A 14,100-nucleotide genomic window follows, 5' to 3' on the forward strand; every position below is an offset into this window, starting at 1 on the left:
GGTTTATACTTTTCAGCATACAGGTCTTGTACGTAATTTGTTAAGCGTATTCTATCTGTTAGAGGAGATATGACTGACTTGAAGAAAATATCCTGAAATCAAGCATTCAACAAAGGGCTGAATCCTGAACATATAAAGAACTCTAACATAATAAGGATCTATAGGGAGGAACTTGCTCTGTATCTTATTTATGGTCATGGTTACATCAATGTATCCATTTCTAAAAACTCATAGAACTACATACCAAAAAATAGTATATTCCTTATTATTATTATTATTATTTTGAAAAGTAATGTTTTAAAATGAAAAATCTATAAGACATTATCACTATTGTTCCTTCAATAATTATTGATAATATTTATGAAAATCTGTATAATTTTCACTTTGGGGTGTTTTTTTAAAATTTTTTCCTTCATTTTTCTGCTTCCACCTGTGACATTAATCTGCTATTCAAAGATCTTCTAGTATCTATAGTAGTGTGGCTCTTTTGGTGACAAATTCTCTCAACTTCTGTTTTTTGAAATTCCTATATTGCACTTTGATTTTTTAAGTATATTAATGCTTGTTATAGAATTCTAGTCAGCAAAGCTTTTATTTTATTGAAGATGTCATTTTGTAGTCTTCAGGTTTTCATAATAGTGTCAAAAAGTCTGCCATCAGCTTCAGTGTTGGCCTTTTGAAAATGATACATCTTTTCTCCCCAAATTGTTATTTTTTTCTTTTTAGATTTTTCTCTTGAGCTTTCATTTTCAGCAATTTGGTTCTGGTCTGATTAAAAATCAATTTCAAAATTCTTTTTTGGAATTTAATACAATTCTTTAATGTGTAGTTGATCTCCTTTATCAGTTTTGGAAAAATTTTCACAATTATTTCTTAAAACATAATTTCTTGCTGTATTCTTTCTCTCCTTTCCTTCTGTAACTCCAAAATGTATACGTTAGAATCTTTTACAGTGTTCCTCTATTTATCTGAATGTTTTATTTTTTTTCCCCACTATTTTTATCTAAGCTTTAGCTTTAATAGTTTCTATTGATTTTCTTTTGCTGTTTACTTCTGATGCTGAGCACATTGAATGAGTCCTTAATGATAGATATTGAATTTTTGGTTTTAGTTTGCATATTTTAAATACATATTGTTTTTCTAGTGAAATTATCAATTTTTATGCAGTATATTTCACATTTTTTAATGTTCTTTAACATTTTTATGGCAGTAACACTGAAGTCTTTTTCCACTAATTTTAACATATGCATCTTGTAAATATATGGTTCTCTTGGCTTTTTTCTTTGGACCACATCTGCCTGCTTTGGGTCACATATCTTCTTAACATAGCTCTCAATTCTTTCATATGCCAGACTTTGTTTCTAAAATGATATAGAAGCTGAATTTGATGTGCATTTCCCCTGAGACATCATGACATTTTCTTTTACAGGCAGCTAGAGTGATGGATGGGTCACCCTTAATGCAATGTAAAATTAAGCATAGCCAAGGATGGGTTGCAATTTGCACTAGAGTCTCATTTCACTCTGGTTTCAAAATTCTTAAGGGCACATCTAATCAGGTGTTATTGAATGCCCTTGTCTCTGCCAGGACTGTTAAACTGTACGGAATTCCATTCCATGTTTCCATCCCAACCCCTAGCTGCCTCAGAACTCAGCTAAAGTCCAGTGGGAGAAAATTGGCAGCCCTGTATTTAGGCCCGTCCAGATTCCAAACCTTCACGCCAGCCAATGCAGCAATCAAAAGCTCCACTGGCTTATCTGTACCCCAGCAGAGCCATTCTGCTTATGGCAAGCCTGGTCTTCAGTCCATGCCCAGATCTACAAATGTCTCCTGAAGGAAAAAATAAGGGGTGGGTGGTGGTGGAACTTCTACTTGTTATAACCATTTTTCCCTAGTTTAAATAGTGAAAACTATGGTCTACTGCTAGTTTCTACATAATAATTGGAGGCATAAATGTGTGTCATGGATATTTAAGTAGGTTCTTGTAAATTTTTTAGGATATGGCAGCATAACTAAAGATGACACATCACAGCACCTACCTTTAAAATGAAACTTACTAACAGACTGAGATCGAGGAATATCACTCAGAACAGCACAGAACTTTCTCAATGCAATCACTTACTCTTTAAAAGTCATAAAGACTATCAATTCCGAAATAACTTGGTCTACTATCAAATAAATCCTTATAAACTATTGATATGATTGGAAGCCAAGTGGTAGTTACAGAGATGAGGAGACATATACAATTTTATATTTCCCAGTTGCCATGAATTTTAATCACTTTCTGATTTATTTTTTAGGATCTTTCAGTTGCCTGCCTTGCCCAAACATTTATTAAGTACCTGCTATGATCTACATAAAAGAAAACTAATGTAGAGAATAAATAGGGACAGTGAGATCCCAAAATTAAGATATATTTCTTCTTTAAAGTAGATTCAATTAAAAAAAATAATGATAACAATAACCACTGTTTAGCTCAGGTTAACAGATTAGAAACTATAGTTCTTTTGTTTTTTAATTGTTTTTATTTCAGCTTATTATGGGGGTACAAATGTTTAAGTTACATATATTGCCCTCCCCTCCTCCCCCACCCCGAGTCAGAGCTTCAAGCATGTCCATACCCCAGAAGGTGCGCACCCCACCCATTAGGTGTGTATATACCCATCCCCTCCTCCCCCTTTCATCTGCCCACACCCGATGAATGTTACTATATGTGCACTTAAGTGTTGATCAGTTAAAACCGATTTGATGGTGAGTACATGTGGTACTTGTTTTTCCATTCTTGGGATACTTCACTTAGTAGAATGGGCTCCAGCTCTATCCAGGATAATACAAGAGGTGCTAGATCACCATTGTTTTTTGTGGCTGAGTAAAACTCCATGGTATATGTATTCCACGTTTTATTAATCCATTCAGTATTGATGGGCACTTGGGTTGTTTCCACATCTTTGCAATTGTGACCTGTACTGATATAAGCATTCTAGTGCAGATGTCTTTTTTTATAGAATGTCTTTTGTTCCTTTGTGTAGATGCCCAGTAATGGGACTGCTGGATCAAATGGTAGTTCTGCTTGTAGCTCTTTGAGGTATCTCCATGTTACTTTCCACAGAGGTTGGACTAGTTTTCAGTCCCTCCAGCAGTGTATGAGTGTTCCTATCTCTCCACATCCACTCCAACATTTATTGTTTTGGGACTTTTTGATAAAGGCCATTCTCACTGGAGATAAGTGATATCTCATTGTGGTTTTGATTTGCATTTCCCTGATGATTAGAGATGCTGAGCATTGTTTCATGTTTGTTAGCCATTAGTCTATCTTCTTTTAGAAAGTTTCTGTTCATGTCCTTTGCCCACTTTTTGATAGGGTTGTTTGATTTTTTTCTTGCTGATTTTCCTGAGTTCTATATAGATTCTAGTTATCAGCCCTTTATCAAATGTGTAGCATGCAAATATTTTCTCCCATTCTGTAGGTTGTCTGTTTACTCTCATGATAGTTTCCTTAGGTGTGCAGAAGCTTTTTAATTTGATCAGGTCCAATTTATTTATTTTTGTTGTTGCTATGATTGTCTACTGGCTCAGAGACTAAACTGGGCATGTCATTATCTAAACAAAATTGGGTTATTTGTTTTCTTTCTAATGAAATTTGAAAGTTCTTTACATATCTTGGTTACCAGTCCTTTGTCACATATGTGCTTCTCAAGTATTTTCTTTCTGTGGCTTGTCATTTTTTGTTTCTTTGGAGGACAATAGTGCCTATTGAAGAGCATAAAGTTTTAATTTTGATGAGTTCTAATTTATTATTAATAAATAGTTTCTTCTTTTATGGATTATGCTTCTTGTGGCCTAGAAATTTTTCCCTAACTAAAATTTATGAACATTTCTCTTATATTTTCTAGAAGTTTTACAGTTTTAGGTTTTAAATTTAGGTTTATGATACATTTTGATTTAGTTTTGAATTTAGTTAAAGCTATGAGTTGAAGTTCTTCTTTGCGCATGTATAGCCATTTGTTTCAATACCAATGACCTTGTTAGTGGTTGTATTTCCAGTCTCCTTCTTCTATTCCATCTATCAATATGTTTAACCTTTGCTAACATTGCATTTTCTTGATTGTAGGAGATTTACATTAATTTTAAAATTAAGTCATTTAAAAAAACATGTTTTGCATATTAACTCTTTTTATCATGTAATATCTTAAATTTCCAAATACACTGGCATTTTTTTCCAGGACTATTTTCTCAATTATTTTGCCATTCTATATTTAATCTAAAATATGAAATATTACCATGTGATCCAATATCAGAAAGTCGAATTTTGCAATCCCCATTCAGCACTTGAATAATACAGTATTTCCCCAAGATGATTACATCATCACCATTATCAAATAAGACCTCTATCTTCCTCTGACCTGAAAAACTCTATTAATAGATGATTAACTTTGCTTAATCAGAATAGTAGGTCATATAACATACTTATATAAGACTATTTTTCAAAGAGGATTTGAAGTATATTATGAGGAGAAATGTATTTTTACAATAAAGCTAATAAATTAGACATCACCAAGTTTTTCCACAACTTCTTTTTCCTATAGGTAGAAGTGAGTTAATGGTAGTTATCATAACTGTCAAAGAAAAAAAAAAAAAGAGATTCCTGACCATGCTTACTCATATAAGAACCTCTGGTCTCATTTAAAGTCACTCCCTGTCATTTCTGGAAATTTCTATGAAGTTGCTCATATGTAATTAACAACTAGAATGTCAGCCAAAGTTATCCTGCAGTGCCTGCCATATTTTCTATTTCTATTCTGATTCTTAGTCTATGCCAATACCCATTGCTTTCAAACATACCTGATAAAATCTTTTCATTGTACCTTTGGCATATGTTCATATAAGTCATAAACCTCAATAAGAGTTTTATGATAAAAACAAAGGTCAGTTATATGAATCTTGGGAAAATATCTGTGTTGTAAGAAAATATTCTAAGAATTCAACTTACAGAACACATATATAAAATTTTTAATGTCAAAATAATATTTCATTTTGAATTTATTATTAAAATTAATGAGGTCATATAAAATTAAAACAGGCTTAAAAATCAAATCACATTTTCTTAAGTCAAAATAATTATAATAAAATTTCTCACATTTTTTGCATCAATATAACTAAGTAGTATTTGTGTACAAAAATTTTTAAAACAATGTTCTTCAAAATAAATTATGCAATATAATGTGGTTACCATGGTGATGAATTAATCTGCAATTTAATCTTGTGTAGTAGCATTATTACTTCATTCTTACATTTGCCAATGGAAATCTGTGAATCAACAACTATAACTGTAGTGTCAGGAAGAATTTAGAAATTCGCTATTACATGAGGATTTGTAAACATGTGAAAACACTAAGCAAGTCAAAACCTCCTATATGTTTACAAAATATATGCCACATTTTTTATTCAGCAATTTATTTCTTTTCTGAAATACTTATAAAAATATCAGTCACAGACTCTTCACCTTCTCCACAATAATCATTACAGGAAATATTCCCAAGTAAAATAAAACTGAAAATAATATTCTATGACCATTTTCTACAAAGAAGCCCATTTAGCAAGAGGCACTGCCTTCCTGCCAGACCTAGTTGGGCCTGCCCTGCAAGGTCCAAATGGAGACATCTAGAGTCAGGGCTTCCAACTTCAACTACCTAACACGATTGCTATTGAGATCATTGACACTCTCCCTCAAACATAATGCTTTATTAAGGTATGTTATATATAATAAAAGTCACCCTTTAAGTTCTGAGCTTGGTGAATTTTGAGAGATCTGTGTATAGTCATGTAACCATTGCCACAATGAAGATATAGAACATCTTCATCACCCTAAAAAGTTTCTTTGTGCCCCCTTTTTACCCCCTTAAGCCAGTAAACTTTTTCAATTACCATTTTCATCTATCCCTTCCTCTTTATGATATTTCATATTCAATTACTTTACAGCTCACTCCTGGAAAATTACTGCTATTGTCTTAGATGAGTCAGTTCTTACTCACATCTCCTTCTGTATTCTGGCTTCCACCAGTTATTTTGGATGACACAACTTGTACATAATCCATCGCATTCTTGCCCACTGAATTCATGGAGGGTTTACTCAAATAATCTAGTTAATAATGAGTTTCTCTTTAAACAGAGAACTAAATTCTACATGTGCCTTTTAATTTTAGATCCCATAGAAATGACTAAAGTCATGTAGTCATTTCAAAATTGCATACAGCTATTGCCCTGAGTATACATCTGCAACTCACTTGTCAGGTGAGTCATTGGATATGAAAAGGTGAATTAGAAAATATATATGTATGTTTAAAATACAATAAATTAAAATATACACCAGTCCCCCTTAGCCATGAGGGATATTTGGAAGGTGTTTATAAAAATGGCTACCACATCATGTCAGCTATTATAATTGTTATAATGATACCAAGGCATTCAGAGATGTTTTTAGGAGAAAATGAGATTTGATATTGAATTATAGAAAAGGCAAAATCTCCATTAGTAAAAAAGAAAAAACAATGGCATTTGTGTGAGAAGAGCATCATGCTATACTCAATGAAATGCACAACCTTCCCTTCCCCCATCTCTTTTTAGTGCCTTCCTGGGCACTTCTACCTCCTCTTCTCCCAAAACTTCCTATGTGGTCATTTCCAATTTGAGCCAAGATGCTACATAGTGTGGCTTAAGTAAGATAGGACAAGAACAAGACAAAAATTATCGTTTTCATTATGTAAAATTTTTTTTCTGCATTTCACAAGTCAAAATTTATTTTTTAAAAAACTGTTTTTGATCTATTTTTCAAATTGGCTTAGTTGTCAATTATATATTTCATAAGCATTAAAGAAGGAATAAGCTAGTATAAAAAGCATGCTATTTTCCACATGCATTATACTTTTATACCAGAAGCAAAAAATGGTGCATGATTTTCAATGTCATAGCAAGCTGCTTGATGTTCCTAGTATGAGTTTTAGTATATTTTGGAAAGGAAAATAGTCATATGTTAAACTAAAATCCAAAATAAAGCTGCCTGTTTCTCATTCAAACACCACATAAACATCATAATACATTTTCATCTGGAAAATAGAATTCTATGCATATCCTAAATTGAGGCAGTATCATAAATAACAAAATGAAATGTCAAGTGCATCTATCTATATACAAGCAATTTTTAAAATAATCTAGTCTCAATAACAAATATTGTTTTCTGAGAAAATAAATAAGACTGGAGAACATAAGCAATTTCCTCCAAGGTCATTCAGAGTAATATTTTTAAGGATAGAATCAGGAATGCAATCTCAGTTTGCAACAAGATTTTCAAACTTGTTGACTCTAGAAATCTTATATATTGCTTTTGGGTTCAGGGACGATAGTCCCTGGTGTAAGGTGATAACATAGATAAATCAACACCTGTCACAGACCATACATTATGTTTTGCAATTCATGCTTCCAAAAATCTACAATCCTAGAGCATACTACTTTTTTACCTCTGTACAGTTTCTGTCTACCTATTATCCACATGAATGAAAATTGAAAAATCTTTAAAGTGCTATTAATACCTGACAACTTTAAACATCATCAAAAATATTTTTGACAAAGAAAAGTATATAATCTAAATGATGAAATCACTGGAGTGAATATAAAGCAAATAAATATGGTACAAACAGAAGGTTGTATGAGCTAAATAACTTTGGATAGTGATTTAAGAGGCATAAGAAGGAGAACATTATGCTATACACGTGTGTATATATGCACCTTTTATGTTTTGATTTTGTGGGAAACTGCCAATATTTCCTCTTTTAGCACTACAGAATAGTTGAATCACCAGTGTCTTTCTATTTTAAATGGTCTCAAGATAGTTTGAAAGAACAGTTTAAATTGATTTTACTGCTCTGCCAACATAGCTATAGTTGAGAAATAGGGTAGAAAATGCATATAAATTAGGTTATTTTGCAAATTGGTAACATCTTCAATATTATCTTCCCCTTCTTAATGGATTTAAATTAGAAACACTAATGACTATGTTAGCATATTTTGTGCTCAGTAGGAGACGCTAATAGAAGGGTTCTTTGGGTACATTTAGAGAGAGTTAAACAGTTGAATAGTATTAGCATCAAAATCAAAATAATATTTCACTGAAAATATAAAGTTTTAAAGAAACATCAAATGAATCTCAGAGAAGTTTAAATAAATTTATGGGATAGTTGTAAACCATCCGAAAGGAAGAACTTATTGAAAAGCACAATTTTCCTTCTATTAACTTAAAGTTTAAGAAAAAAAAAAAAAAACTTCTATTCCTCTGTGAATCATGAGTTCTGCTGTGGCCTGTGTTTTAAAGATATTATCCTAGACATATTGACTTGCCAAGTCTATGACATAAGATCTTTAATATTATTGTAGTAGAAATGATTTGCTTACATTTATTCATTTGCATTATTTTATAATACATAGTCATGTTTTTATTTAAAACTGGAATATAAACTGGTGGCATCAAGGCATATTTGGCTACTTAAACAGATTTATTCTCAATTGAGAGTTCATGGTATGCATAAGTAGAATTTTGCACAACATAAGCGCAGCAAACACAGCTAAGGAGACTGGAGTTGGGAATAGGCAGCCAAGATGTGAGGACCTGAGGATGACCTCTAAAAGCTGTACCCAGCTGACAACAAATAAGAAAATAGGAACTTCAGTCCTAAAGCCTCAAGGAACTGAAATTTTAAACAACCAAAATGGGCTTAGAAAGAGATTCTTTCCTAGTCAAGCCTCCAGATAAGAGCCTGGTCCATCTAACATCTTGATAACAGCCTCTGAGACCCTGAGTAAAGAACCCAATTGAGCAGTGCCTGGATTTCTGGAAACTGTGAGACAATGATTGAGTGAGGTTTTAAGCTACTAAGTTTGTAGTAATTTACTATGCATTCATAGAAAACCAAAAAACTTTCTACTATATGTTATACTTTTATCTTTTGAACATTCTAAATGAACTTATTTTTATCATCTTTGTGAAACTTCTTTTAATTTAATTTCATCTATGCTAAGTTTATAATAAAACTTTTGATTTTACTGGCAGTCCTTGTTAGCATTTATATTCATCATTTGTTTTGAAAATTTGCCTTGCAGATTCCTTTTGATTCTGTTTCTCTGTCTCTCCGTGTCTGTCTCTTACTCTAGCTCTTTTTCAATCTCTATCTCTAGTTCTCCTCCAGCCCCCAACTACTGGATCTCAGCCCATATCCTGGACATATATTGGCACTTACAAGTTTTTGCAACAATAATAATAACAAAAAGAGTACATTGCCAAATCAAACCCTGAGATAGGAGGGAGACATTTCATTTCTGTTGACTGTGCTGTGTATAGTTGTGTATATAGTTGCCTCCCCAGATCTGCAGTTTAAAAAATTTTGAATCCCTAGGCAGTGTTTAGGTTTATCCTAACATGACTGTCAGCAGTGGGATTAGCTTCAATACTTTACCTTCTGTGGTGCAAATTTTTATCCTTTTAATTCAGAGTAACAAATCTTCAGACTGCCTCTGGCATTTCTCTTCCTTTGTGGGCAGCTCGCTTCTATGTTTGGAGCAGAGGAAATGCATCAAAGTGGGAATACTTCACTCCCTTTAGACTGGAGGTCTACAAATAGAATCTTAAGTTACTGTTTTCTAGTTTATTCTTTATGCTGCTCTTAGGAGAGGAAACACAAAGTAGGTAGACAAAGAGGAGTAAAGGGAAAAAGAATTGGAAGAGAGAGAGAGAGAGAGACATTTACTCAAAACAAACCTCCAAACCAAATTTGCAGTGTTTAACTAAAGAAATTATGTCTGAATGGAATGAAAGAGAGAAAATATTGAGAATAATGGAAAGAGAGAGAAGGGGGAGAGAGAGATAGAGAGAGAGAAAACATTTATTTTTATATTTCCTAGCTATTCCAGGGAAGAAATGGCACACAAATTAATCATTGTTAGGCACTGCCAGCATGCACATGCCATATCCCAGGCTTACCAGTTTAGGAAAATATACTAAATTTTACTGTTCTATTGTCTTGGAAATTGAACATTAAGAGATAGATAGGTATAGTATTTTGCATCCCCCAAGTTGTTTTTTACTTCTACAATTCATGCACAGGTAACATCCATAAATCAAAATTTCATATTATGATTCTATCAAACATTTTAGAAGTTATCACCTGCTGTGCACAGCTTACTTCATGCCCCATATCATCAAATGACACTCAGTGTTTTAACTTGCCACTTACCAGTGGCCCCAGAAGATTGTAGTGAGAACAGTATGGACATTTTCAGGTGGGATCATAGCCCAATTCCACTTTTCCCTCAGGTATCACTTTATTCATTTTTATAGTCTTGCTAGTTACTACCTGCACTTGTGTTATATAAATTGGCTTAATCAAATTACTGGGACTTCAGTTTCTTGTTCTGAAAAAATGCATAACATATAAAAAATGATCAATATCATATGTCATTGGGGAATTACAAATTAAAACAACGAGATACCACTTACATGCCTATTAGAATGGCCAAAATCCAAAACACTGACAACACCAGATGCTAGCAAGGATGTGGAGCAACAGGAACTCTCATTCTTGGTGGGAATGCAAAATGGTACAACCACTGTCAAAGGCAGCTTGGAAGTTTCTCACGAAACTAAACATACTTTTACCGTGCCATCCAGCAACGAGGCTTCTTAGTATTTACCCAAAGGAGTTGAAAACTTATGTCCACACAAAAACCTACACACAGGGGTTTATGGCAGCTTAATTTGCAATTACCCAAACTTGGAAGCAACCAAGAGGTCCTTAGGTAGGTGAATGGATAAATAAAATGTGGTACATCCAAGCAATGAAATATTACCCAGTACTAAAAATAAATGAGACTTCAAGCCATGAAAAACATGAAGTAACCCTAAATGTATATTACTAAATGAAAGAAACCAATCTAAAAGGGCTTCAAACTATGTGATTCCACCTATGTAATGTTCTGGAAAAGGAAAAACTATGAGCACAGTAAAAGAAAGTGATTGCCAGGAGTTAGAGGTAGGAAAGGATGAAGAAGTAGAACAAAGAAGATTTTTATATAGTATAATTATTCTGTATGATACCATAGTGGTAGAGACATGTCATTATACATTTGTAAAACTCATAGAATGTACAACACCAAGGGTGAACCCTAATGTTAACTATGGACTTTGGGTGATAATGGTATGTCAATGGAGGTTCATCACTTGCAACAAATGTACCATTCTGGTGAGGGTCTTGGTAATGCAGGAGGCTGTGCAGGTGTGGGGGCAGGAAGTATACGAAATTCTCTGTACCTCAAGCTCAATTTTGCTGTGAACCGAAAACTGTTCTAAAATATAAAGCCTATTTTTAAGATGTATAGAACTTGTCATTTTTACCTTTTGCCTGTTTTATATTAGTATTGATACATGTAGGAAGGTTTCCTGTCAAATCTCCAAATTTCTCTTTAAAAATCATCTTCTAAGATACTTCACTTAGGAAAATGGTCTCCAGTTCCATCCAATTTGCTGAAATTGCTACAAAAGACATTATTTCATTTTTTTATGGCTGAGTAGGTACTCCATGGTGAATATATACCACATTTTCTTTGTCCGCTCATTAGTTGATGAGTTGATGATTAGGTTGATTCCATATCTTTGCAATTGTGAATTGTGCTATGATAAACATTTGGATACAGGAGTCTTTTTGATAGAATGATTTCTTTTCCTTTGGGAAGATCCCAATAGTAGTATTGCTAGATCGAATGGTAGGCCTAACAAATGCCATACATTCTCACTAATAAGTGGGAGCTAAATCATGGGTATACACAGGCACAAAGAGATGTAAAGGACATTAGAAACCAAGAAGGGGAGAGGGTGAAAGGGGAATGAGGTATAAAAATCGGGAACAATGAACACTATTCTGGTGACAGGCATACTAAAAGTCCTGTCTTAAGCATTATACAATGTATTCATGGCACTAAAAACATTTGTACCCCCTTAATATTTTGAAATAAAAAAAATCATCTGCCGTTGAGGTTTGTTTGTTTCTAAAGGAAGAGTAAATGCCCATATGTTGGAAAAGGAAGGGGTTGTTTTGGAAGGAATCATTTAGGTTTTGGGGAAAGAAAAGCAACATGTCAAGCTTTATGTCTTGAGAGAAGTGGAAGAGGAATTACATTAAACTGAGGAGAACTGTGGAGTGGAAGAGTTCACCAATGTGTATCTTGGAAAAATATAATATTTCCTAGAATTTGCCTTGCATTAATTCCAATGCTCACAAATGGAGGTGACAGAAATTTTGCAGAATTAAATACCATCATTCAGCATAAGGACAAATAGGAAAATTTCTCAGTAAAGCTCACAAGAAAGCCTTAGTCCAAATTCTGCTTCACTTATAAGTTCCTAAGGGGAGAGGTGCCATTGTATTTTGGTACCCACGAGGTATGATACGCATCTGACGGAGCATGGGTCTTCAGCCATTGCCCTGCAAGTCTCTATGAAGCAGAGACTGGAAATGTTAAGATAATGTGGCTAGGCCAGCTGGGGTTGAGACCAGCCATGTGGACCAAGACTGCCACATACATGCATTGCAAGGAAGATGTGGTTTGGAATAAAAATTGTAGTGTGCCCATGAGATTGCTAGAGTGAGTACAAGGAACAGAGGACAAAGCCACAGTTAGAAGCTCTTAGAAGGTAGCAAGGTAGCAACCAGAAGTACAAAATCTAAGAAAGACAATTGGTGCAGTTATTATTGCAATATTGCCTAAAGTTCTCCTTTGTCCTGTTCAAGTTCTCTTTCTTTCTCTCTCTCTCTCTGTCCTCCTCTCTCCCCTCCTCATAAATTTTCAAACCATAGCATATTATTATGGAACACCAAAAGTACTTTTTAATTTACTTCTCGTTTGAACTGTCTTTCTTACTTTTCTTTCTCACCATTCTCATTTTCCCCTCCTTTATTTTTGCTTCTTCAGGATGTAGTAAAGTATGTGCTTAGCAAATTCATACTTTATCTAATCTGTGTAGAAATCTAAAGTACTGACATAAGTAATGACTTGTCTCTAGAGAAAAATCCATTCATAAAGTAGTCTGGTGTAGATTAAATATCCATCTTTGCACAAAAGGCTTTTCTTTGATCCTTTCTGCATGCTGTAGATCTTTTTTCCTCCCTACTTTCAAATCCTCTTCCATTTGCAGTCCTGCTTACTTTCCACAATTTTCTACTAATTTTGTAGGTAATTACTCTTCCCTCTGGATGTAGTTTGGTCCAATTTTGATAGTGGGAATATGTTTGAAGTTTTCTGTATTTCTTCATAATTTCATTGGTGTGCCCCATTCATTTATCTGAATTTTTGAGTGCTTAGTAAATTTGAGGTATTTATCATCATCTATGAAGAGTAACAGCATTAGTCCTAAAAGTCATGCCTCAAGAAAACCAGGGGAAATATGACATTATTATCATCACATGGCAGGCCATGCCAATTTTGAGCAAGTGTCCAGAATCCAGGACGCTACTGTTTACTCTCATGATTGAAATAAGCCTAAAAAGAGATTTTACTACACAGAAAATAGATTTAACTGCCATAATCTTTTGGGAAATGTTTTGCTTTTTGAAAAGAAGTGCAGATTAATTTAGGATTGGGTGAAATTTACCTTAATATCACAATCAGCTTTCAACCTTGATCCTAAAAGGTGACACATGGTCTTACGTAGTTACTATCATTTGCATTTGCTTTCAATGAGCATTTTGGGTGGCGAAAAGAAAGCACAGAAGGTCCAACCCACTCAAGATGCTGGGGCAACACGGAATGGTGTATCATATAATACTCACTTAGGGAGAAAAGGGCTGATACACTGTGGATAGACGTGAACCCTATCTGAATTCAGTATTGACAGAGAGGATTTATTTTCACCTAAGATTACTGGTGCCCATCCCTAACTTCTAGATTTACCCTCCACTCTTTTTCCTTGCCATTATTGGTTAACATATATTCAGAGGTTTCTCTGTAACTTGGTGATTAATTTCAGCCAAACTCATTAAGAGTCAAATAAATTTATGTTTT

This window comes from Lemur catta, chromosome 2 (genome assembly GCF_020740605.2).
Source record: "Lemur catta isolate mLemCat1 chromosome 2, mLemCat1.pri, whole genome shotgun sequence".
NCBI classification, from domain to species: Eukaryota; Metazoa; Chordata; class Mammalia; order Primates; family Lemuridae; genus Lemur; species Lemur catta.